The 9,775-nt window shown below is 34.4% G+C and overlaps 3 long non-coding RNA genes across 5 annotated transcripts; 1 reads left to right on the top strand and 2 right to left on the bottom strand.

Annotated features, from left to right (window-relative positions):
* The first annotated feature begins 2,282 nt into the window (after positions 1–2,282).
* LOC145824563 (uncharacterized) lies at positions 2,283–8,984 on the top strand. 3 transcript variants are annotated; one of them, XR_014366338.1, is made up of 7 exons: positions 2,283–2,981; positions 3,435–3,534; positions 5,110–5,196; positions 5,278–5,340; positions 5,927–6,006; positions 7,301–7,441; positions 8,740–8,984. It is a non-coding gene; the product is annotated as an uncharacterized LOC145824563 (long non-coding RNA). The 3 variants fall into 3 exon arrangements; XR_014366339.1 differs by lacking the exon at positions 5,278–5,340 and having other exon boundaries at positions 2,284–2,981; XR_014366337.1 differs by lacking the exons at positions 2,283–2,981; positions 3,435–3,534; positions 5,110–5,196; positions 5,278–5,340 and having other exon boundaries at positions 5,510–6,006.
* LOC145824565 (uncharacterized) lies at positions 5,964–6,883 on the bottom strand. Its single transcript, XR_014366341.1, has 3 exons — positions 6,853–6,883; positions 6,481–6,621; positions 5,964–6,080 (listed from the first exon to the last, which is right to left on the bottom strand). It is a non-coding gene; the product is annotated as an uncharacterized LOC145824565 (long non-coding RNA).
* LOC145824564 (uncharacterized) lies at positions 7,299–8,474 on the bottom strand. Its single transcript, XR_014366340.1, has 3 exons — positions 8,422–8,474; positions 8,203–8,292; positions 7,299–7,439 (listed from the first exon to the last, which is right to left on the bottom strand). It is a non-coding gene; the product is annotated as an uncharacterized LOC145824564 (long non-coding RNA).
* Positions 8,985–9,775: the final 791 nt, after the last annotated feature.

Genomic DNA, 9,775 nt, shown 5'->3' with positions numbered 1-9,775 from the left:
CATTGCGTATGCCTAATTTTGCATTTCGGGTCGCATGTCATGCATCGGGTGCCATTTTGCCATGATTCGGGGCTGTTTCGGGTCATGTTTAGCTTCTGAAATTTTCATGCTAGCATATCATCTTGCCGTGTCTTGTTAGAGTGGCATTTGGTGCCTTAGGGCCGGTTCTCGGTTTGCGTGCACGTGTGCATGTACTTCGAGAATCTCATTTTTATCTAATGGCCACTGATGTGGGTGCGGCTGAGGTCCACTCACATTGGTGTAAGTCCATCTTGCATTATGTATGCCATGTTTCAATGCGTTGTGCATGTTATGTTGTTAGCATTGTGTGTGCCATGTAGTTGTATTGCATGTTTGTATGTTTGCTTGCATGTTTAGGTCGCATGTGCATTGTTGTGCATTGCCTCGCCTCTTGACCAATCATGATTGAGGTTGGGTCCCTTGTATGTTTTGTGTGCATTGCATTTGACATTGAGATGCATACTTGACTCTTTGGCCATCATGCATCGAAATGCGTGATTGGTGGCCCGAGGGTCGAGGGCCATGCTCCCTTGAGTCCATTACATGATAGGGAGTGTGTCCATGCATATATTTGCCTAAAAATTCCACGCCATACACTGCTTGCCCTCTGTTGCTGTCAAAACTATCTTCTGCAGGGAGTTTCTGCCGACCGGCACCATTTTGTGCCGACCGGCAATTAGTTGCTGGCCGATAACTACATCACCTGCCGATGGAAATTATGAACTGCCGGTGGGCATTTCCCCCAGCCGGTGGCACTCTGTAGTATGCAACAAGCCTTCCCCAGAACTTTGGCACTTTTCAGAGAAGTAGGGCAGTGTAAACAGAGGCAGCAATGCTATGGCAGCGAGTTTCCGGGCAAGGCGGATCAAGCATGCACCGCTCACGTATCCCAAGGCAGGGCTGCGGCCACCTTCTTGCTGTATTTATTTTGTTAATTAATTAAGGGTCTGTAATAATTAATTAGCTAGGATAGTCGATTTATTATTCGGATTGTATTATTCTTTTGGTCCCTCCGAGCGAGGGCAAACTTGTAATAAGTGTGGGTGCGTGTGTGCATGTCTTCCAACCCCCACTTCTTTCTCCCTTTTTATTTACCCGCTTATGATGGTAGACTAGGGCATATTTAAATTAGCATAACAGTATGATAGCATGCGTGCATCCATACATCTGTCTTACATGCACCGGGCTCGGCACATCATGCTAACTGCACTTGTCACTACAACAAAAGTAACCTATGGTGACGAAAACTAGTGAAGAAAATAAAATTCGTCACTAAATGAAAATAATTCGTGAGGAATTTTTAAATTTTGTCACATATAATAAAAAAATAAAAATGATAGGTGACAAAATATATTTTCGTCAATAAATACTTCATTTTAAGTGAGGAAAACTTAAGTTTCGTCACCAAAAATTTTCCCGCTATTTTTTTTCGGTGGCGCCAAAATTTTGGGACTTTTGGTGACAAAAAAATTTGTCACTAATTGTAAAATTATTTGTGATGAATATATTTTCGTCACCAAAACGTTTTAATATTTCTGATATCTTTTGGTGAGGAAATAATATTGTCACCAATTTTGGTGGAAAATTTTTGATATATTGAGCGACAATAAAAAAAAAAAGGTATTAATTTTTTTTATCATTTTTTTCTGTTTATCATCTCTCTCTCTCTCAAAATAGGGTATTAATTTGTCTTACCTCTTGCTCCTCTACCACGCCGATCGCCCATCGTCGCCTCTATTAGTCTTGTCGATCGTCACCGCCAGTAGCAGCCTTGCCGGTAACCGCCACATCTTCTTCGCTTGATGATTTGGTACATGATTTCTCTTTGCTCTTTTTTTGGTGTCTCTTTCTCTTATTCTCTGTTTTGGTATGGTGACAAAAATTAGTGAAGAAAACAAATTTCGTTACTAAATAAGAATAATCCATGAGGAATTATAAATTTTGTCACGTATAATAAAAAAAATAAAATAATAGGTGACGAAATTTATTTCTGTCAATAAATATTTACTTTTAGGTGAGAAAAAAAATAAGTTTCGTCACCTAAATTTTTCCCACTAACTTTTTTTTATGATGTCAAAATTGTCAAAATTTTAAAAGTTTTGGTGAGAATTTTGTATAAGTTTATTATGCCTGATTAGTTATAAACTCAAATTTTGTATAAACTCAAATTTTGTATAAGTTTATTATGCCTGATTAGTTATAAACTCAAATTTTGTATAAACTCAAATTTTGGGGCTTTTCACCAATAATCTCCAACTCCTTGGGTATCGAGAACTCCAAACACCAGATCGACGACGGTCTCCCTGCCCTTTACTCCTCTTCCATGGCCGCCACCGTCTTCACCCTCACATCCACCGCACACCACCACCACCACCGTCTTCACCATCATCGTGCCATTCTCGGACGACGACGATATGAGATATGAAGGCTTCAAATCTGTTGGATTTATGGTAGATCTGAGATGTGAGGGCTCTTCCTCCGCTGCTACAACCACCGAGATGAACGATGGGGGCCAAATCTGTGTTCGATTTTTGTTGGTTCATAATCTATGTTCAAAGTTATATATATATATATATATAAAGCTTCAGTGATTTCTATATGTGTGTGTGTGTGTAATTAGGTATCTGATTGTTCGATTTCCAAACCCTAATGGCGGAAATTGAAATTCGAAGTCTGTATATGTGTGTAATTGGGTATCTGATTGTTGATTGATTTGGTTGTATCAGTCACATTGTGCACCAAACCTGTTCGACGAAAGTCCTCTCTGAAAATTCTTTACTATCTATCTAGTTTGGGAGCTTTTTAATGATGTATGTTGTGAAAGGAGCTGGGCGTCAAGAGACTCTACATTTCGACAAGATCATTGCTCGTTTCAAGAAGCTCAAGGGCGTCACCACCAATTGCTGCATTCTCTGCATGTGATGCATTTGATCTAGTAGTCGTCTAAATGATAGTAGGAAGTAAGTTATTTCAGATATTCCTTCTACCCATACAAAATTTGAGTTTATTATGCCTGATTAGTTATTTTCTTTTACAGTGTTAGTTTTAGATTATTTTGTATAAGTTTGACTTGTTAAAATACATATTGTTTGTATTACATGCTTTTGTAATTTTAATGGCCTCCTTGGTTGCTATATTTGTTATGTGGTAGTCCACTGACTGTATACATGTCGTTATTGGTCCCCCTGTGTTCTAAAATTTTGATTTGACATTTGAGATATTTGAACCATATGTGCTTGGCTTTGAACAGTTATGGATTTACTTATAAAAATTGACACTTTTTGGGTTCAAATGGTAGATAGTTACTGTGTTCTTGTTCTCTTCTATAACATTTCAGTATGCATCTTCTTTTTGTTCTTTATTGATTTTTTCTTGTGGTTTATGAGTATTGTTTAACAGCATTACTACTTCAGGAGCTTGCAGGGATTATTAAATTGTCGGCATATTCTAGCTTCAGTCTGTTTGAGTGTCGGAAGGTTGTTGCTGGTTCTAAATCACCTGAAATTGGAAATGGTATTTGTTTTACCTGAGTTCCTAAAAAAATATATATATATATATATATATATATATATTTGCTTTTGTTTTCATAATAATATGCATTTTGATGTCATATAAAGGAGTATATTGGGTTGGATGATAACAAATACATTGGGGATCTGCTAGCTGAATTTAAGGCAGCAAAGGACCGAAGTAAAGGAGAAATCTTGCACTGCAAATTGACATTTAAAAAAAAGTTATTTCGGGAGTCGGATGAAGCTATAGGAGAACCAATGTTTTTAGGTGGGAAGGTGTTGGTGAAGATGGTTTGATGGTTTCACTGGAAATTATTTCAACATAAAAAACATCCATATTCACCAATTTTGCTGACAGAGCTATCAAATTTTCTTTTTATAAATAATTTTTCTAGGCAGAAACAAACTTGCTCCAAAAAAAACCCAACCCTTCAAAACCTTTGCATGAAATGCTAATCTTTATTTGTTTTTAAAGATGAAATGCTCATCAATAAAGATTTTTAAAGATAAAATGTCATCTATAAGCAAGTTTTTATCTTAGGCATTAATTAGTTTTTACTTTTAATTAGTACATGGGCGAAATTATAATTCTATTAGATGGAGTAAACAGCACTAGTCATTATCGTTTATTTATTTATTCATTTTCAACAACAAAGAGTAAACACAAGTATTATAGATGGCTGTGATACTCTGTTTCTGGGTGTGGCTGCTGATAGCCGTTGGTTGTTTTTATTTGTGGTGTTTGGCTTGGGTTTGATCTTGTTGTAATATGCACCTCTATATTTTATTTCTTAATCTATTTGATCTTTTGATTCTTGAATGGTGCAGATTTCTATTATACTTTTTATGTCATAAATTCCTCAAAACTCTAGTCAAAATACACCCTTGACATAACTAGAGTATCTTGTGAAATTCATATTTTATTTGTTCCTCAATATTTACTCCCTAGACACATCCCATTTTATTGGTACTTCACTTCAGCACTTTCCCGCTCGTTGCTTGCTTCATATCCTCTCTTTTTGGTGAGTCTAGAAATTGATTTAAAAAGCTGTTTCTTGCCTTGCTAGGCATCTCATTCTTGTGTATGTGCTAGTTGTTCAGTCACAGTGTGATGAGATATGCTTGCTTCTTAGATTGGATGTCTACATTTTTCAGATTCTTCTCTATTGTCATGGTTAACAACTCTGGAGTGCAGTGTAGTGGGTATTATATCTTACTAGAAAAGTGGCCCCGAGAAATGTTTTTTCTTTCGAGCTCAGTAAAGTATTGATGGTCATTTCGCCTGCTAATCATATTACATGTTTTATAAGCATAAGAACTTATTTAAAAATCTTTAATGTTAAATGCTTCTCTGAGTTGGTTTTTGTTTGCATAAATAGCTAGCGAGGCTTTTCTTTTTCTTAAACTATTCATGTTTTAGTGTAATAATAATTTGCAGATCTTTTGATGTAGTGACATCTGGTTAAAACTCTATGCAGCATACATGTGGTTTAGAATTTGGATCTCTTTGAAATTGTCCAACTTGAGTTAAAGTACATTTCCTCCTTTCTAACTTGATGTAACATATTTGTTGCAGATTGGGGTTTTTCTTGATAGGAGGGTTTTTTTCTACATTCTTCCAATTTTCTCATTTGTTTTACTTTACTCCAATCTTCCACATAAGGTATTGCTTATGAAACTTGAAATTCAATTTACTTAAGGTCAACTTTTTGCACAAATTCTACCATAGTTGTCAGTGCTGCAGGAGCTCCGCTTTGTTATTAGTTTTGTTCCAATGTTTATCAGCGGCAATCGCAGCTAGCAGAATGTACATCTCTTTTCTTTTATTTAATTAATACCTCAATTAATTTATACGAATACGGAGTTATTTTTATCTTCTTGTAGTTGTTTTAAATGATATACTGAAGAGTAGTTTTATATTTGACCAACAGAGGACGATTGAAAGCATTAGTTTTCTGACTTAGAACTTCCCATTTCGGACTTATCAAAATCATCAGAACTGGCTGCATCATACTGAATGGGATCTAATTCGAGACATTCATGCAAATCACCTTCTGCTGTCATAGATTTGAAGGCATTAGTTTTCTTTTGCAGCTCAAGATTTCTCTCCTTTATTGCAGCTTCCAAAATTTGAATCATTTTTGCCTTGTATAGTGGTCTATTAACCATCAATAGATGCCCTTTACTACGAAGCTCCATCTTAATGGTGTTGGAGGTGTCATGGTTTAGTATCCATGCAAACTTTGCTTTCCCGCAGTATTTATCAAGGAAATTTAACTGTTCCTTCCATATATCCGTGTTCAAGTCAAGTAGGCCTATGTCAACAACTATGATGAACACTGAATCCTTCACTTCTTGCTTATTTAATGATTCGGCTTTTGAGCATTCTGTAGGTGAACATTGTGCATTACTTTTGGCTTTAAAGCGTTCCTGAAGAATTTGAGTCAGCTCATTCCATTCAGATGCTTCCCAGGTAAGCACTTCGTTTTTCTATAACCACTGAGACATTTTCAATCTACCCATTTTACCATTCAGTGCAAGTAGGACCTGCATTCCAATTTTGAACATATCAATCATTGCTGTCAAAATCTTTCACACATGAGTTTGAATAAAAAATTATTTCAGCTGAATTTCATATCAGCTTTTAGACTCCAGTATGAAGTTTGTCCTACCTATTCATGGCCATGTATTCTACGCAGAGGGAGGAAGGTAAAGAGGGAAAAGCGAAGAGAGTACTACATAAATCTTGTGATCTTTAGATTTCATTGTCTAGATCCAAGAACTGTTTGCAGCAAAAGTATTGCAGAAAACAATTTTGGACTCTGTGTACTAGATTACATGTTATCAATAATTTCCCTTATTTTCGTTGGCTAGAATCTTTGCACCTCACTAGGAGATCAAGGGTTCTTGGTAAAAAATATTTACATGTCAGAATGAAGTAACTTACCATCAAGCTATGTTCAGTAAATTTTAGTTGACAATGCTTTCCTGCAGTATCTGCTGATGTACCGAGAAGCAAGTATAATCGCATTAGAGTGCCCGGGCCATTCTTCTTTACCACTTTGATTTCTCCACCCATCTTGTTCACCTGTTAGCACCTCACATTGTAAGATAGAATAAGGAGATCCACAAAGAGGTGGTGTGCAAAATACAGAAAATAATAAGTGGCATTTTTTAGTTACATTTCAAATAAGATGAATTATGAGTCAACCCAAATGTCACATGTGTCAACCTGATTGAGATTTTGTTTTGTTCTAGTTCTAGTGTTTCGGTTTTCGTGACAAAAAAATTTTATACCAGGGAAAATTCTTTTACTCACCAAGGTTCGCACAATGCATAGGCCAAGGCCAAGGCCAGTGCCACCATGCCTGAAAATGGAAAAAGAGTTCAAGAAATTCATTATAGAGTTTATTATAGCATATAAACAATAATTGTAACAGCACAATAGACTTCACATTTACTCAATAATGGATTCTTATTAATAAATTTAACCAGTGGAGGATGTACAGCTTGGAAATCTGCTTACGTGTGAGTTGTTGAGGGATCAGCTTGCTCAAAGCTTTCAAAAACAGACTCCCATTTGCTTGGATCGATTCCTACAATAAGAAAATAAAGGAGAGAGGTTAATCAAGAATTTTTTTTTTTTTTTGAAATTGAATGTATTATGTTGTAGGTAGTTAAGAGTCCATTACATAGCTCTGAGGTACATACCACAGCCAGTGTCATCTACTTCAAACCAAAGAATCACTTTGTTTTCTTTTTTGCAGGATCTCTTTGCGTGGTTTACATATTGCTTCAAAATTGTTTTATGTGTACTCCATGATTCCTTTGGATTGAGATGAAACTTCCTGCCGTTGCTAGAAGTGTTTGGATTCTCACACCATCCTCGCAGAACAATGTAGCCAGCTGTAAGCCACTTGGAAAATTAAATCCTGCTGGTTTTACCTTTATTTTCTAAAGAAAATTAATTCTCTTGTAAATGAATGAACTTGTGCTTTTTCTTTTTTTTTTTTTTTTTTTTTGATGCTTTAAATTGTGTTACAATCCTCCTTTAATGAAGTTTGGATGATTCAAAATATTAATCATTGACAAACTAGATTATGTTACTTGGAATTTAGCAATGTGTAATGAAGTAATGATCTGAGAGATTCCAACATCAAAACCTTCGGCTTTATGAGTCTTTCATTAGCCTGAATGCCCTAATTATGAACTGTTGATTGGGGTACATTCTTTTAAGCTGTCATCCAGATGTCAAATTATAAAATCAGTTATGCCTCTTACATAGAAATAAAATCATAAAATTTTGATAAAAATGAATTAGGTAGAGGAAACAGAATGATGATGAGAAGCCTCGTAGAAAATAAGAAGCAAATATGTATTAGAAAAACCCATATCAATTCAAAACTTTGTTGGAGATCATTAGAGGAATCTAGTTTTTTTGGCATTGAGATAGACTTATAGGCAGTTAATTGAAAGAGCACTTTTGCTTATGTATTCCTCTTTTCTATTCTTATCTGTATGTTAACTTTGATAAAAAAAATTACTTGGACCTTTTTTTTTCCCTCTTGTCTCTTAGTTTCATTCACTGTTTAAGCTGCATTGCAAATTGATTTATCGAAACACAAAAACATTGAGCTTACAAATCAGGCAGTGTGACAGTTGCACTTACACGTAGTAAACTTGATAGAATTGCTAATTAGGTTTGCAAAAATTTGAACAACTCTTGCAGAGTCACCTTGAACTAATCTTGGCATATCATCTATAAAAGAAAAAAATGAGCAATAATGTGTGTCAGAACCTCTGAAGTAGAGACTACTAATTATATAATATGATAATTGAACTTAAATTCTTTTCGATTATGATCTTTATGTAATGAAGATTGTCATACCAGATAGGTCTAGAACAGTCTCCACATTGTGGTTAATGCACTGCACAGAAAACTATGGATTGATTAGGTTGTGAACACGTCATGTGATTCTCTTTGGTTCTTGTTGGCATTAGTGCTAGTGATACATGGTATTCTTGCAATCTTTTGTCATTTTATGTTATCTGTGTTGCTTATCATTAAGGATTACTTCAACTCTTTGAAGTTTTGGATTGTTATATGCATTTCTATTAAATTGGTTTATAAAATAAAATTATTTAAATATGATTTTAGATGTAATTAATAATATATTAATGTCTTCCTTATTTATTTTCTTTGCAGATTGGTTTTTGATGACGTTTGGAAGCATATTTGCAAATCAAGATCAAGTGTTGAATTATTTATTTATTTCCTGAACTGATACTTAGTTGTAGTTGCAAATCAAGATTGAGTGTTGATTTTTTTTGTGGACACCACATTAGTTCATTTTGGGATTTGCTTTGATGATTTTTTTGTTATACATAATGGATTATTATTAAAATTGTTTGATGGATACATTTTGATTTATAATATAATGGTTTAGTGAATTTTTGTGTGGAGTGGTGTATAATAGCTAGTGGATTTCTTAGTACAATTAAAAGGCTACTGGGATCTGAGCAGAGATATTTGTGAAATAATAACTTAAATTGAATATAAAATATGGAACAACTTTAGTGACGAATTTTTTCGTCATTTGTACTTCTTATTATGACAAAGTGATTATTCGTCACTAATAAAAAAAATTTGTGACAAAATTTATTGTAGTTTATATATGAAAGTTTTTATTTATTTTGTTGTTTGGTGACTAAAAATTTTGTCACGTGTATATATATTTATGACGAAATATATTTCGTCACCCATGTATGACTTTTGAAGACAAAAAATTTCGTCACCTTTACATCTTATTGTGACAATTATTTCCTCATCAATGATCAACATGCGTGACAAATTTATTCGTCAACTAAAGTTATCAATATGGTACTGAACAATTATTTGGTGACGAAAATGAGAATTTTTTGCGACAAAATTTTTTTTTATTGGTGACAAAAAATTATGACTTTTGAAGACGAAAAATTTCGTCATCTTTACATCTTATTGTGACGAAATTATTTCCTCATCAATGATCAACATGCGTAACAAATTTATTCGTCAACTAAAGTCATAAATATGGTACTGAATAACTATTTGGTGACGAAAATGAGAATTTTTGGTGACAAAATGTTGTTTTATTGGTGACGAAAAATTTCGTCACTGAAGTAATTTCATTGGTGACGAAATTATTTTTCGTCACGTTGGTTTTTAGTGACAAACATTCAATGACGAAACCGGTGACGAAAAT

The sequence above is a fragment of the Camellia sinensis genome, chromosome 4, assembly GCF_055761805.1.
Source record: "Camellia sinensis isolate YWXY chromosome 4, ASM5576180v1, whole genome shotgun sequence".
In the NCBI taxonomy this organism is placed as follows: domain Eukaryota; kingdom Viridiplantae; phylum Streptophyta; class Magnoliopsida; order Ericales; family Theaceae; genus Camellia; species Camellia sinensis.
Note: the sequence above shows the minus strand (reverse complement) of the source record. Positions and strands in the feature narration are given on the sequence as shown.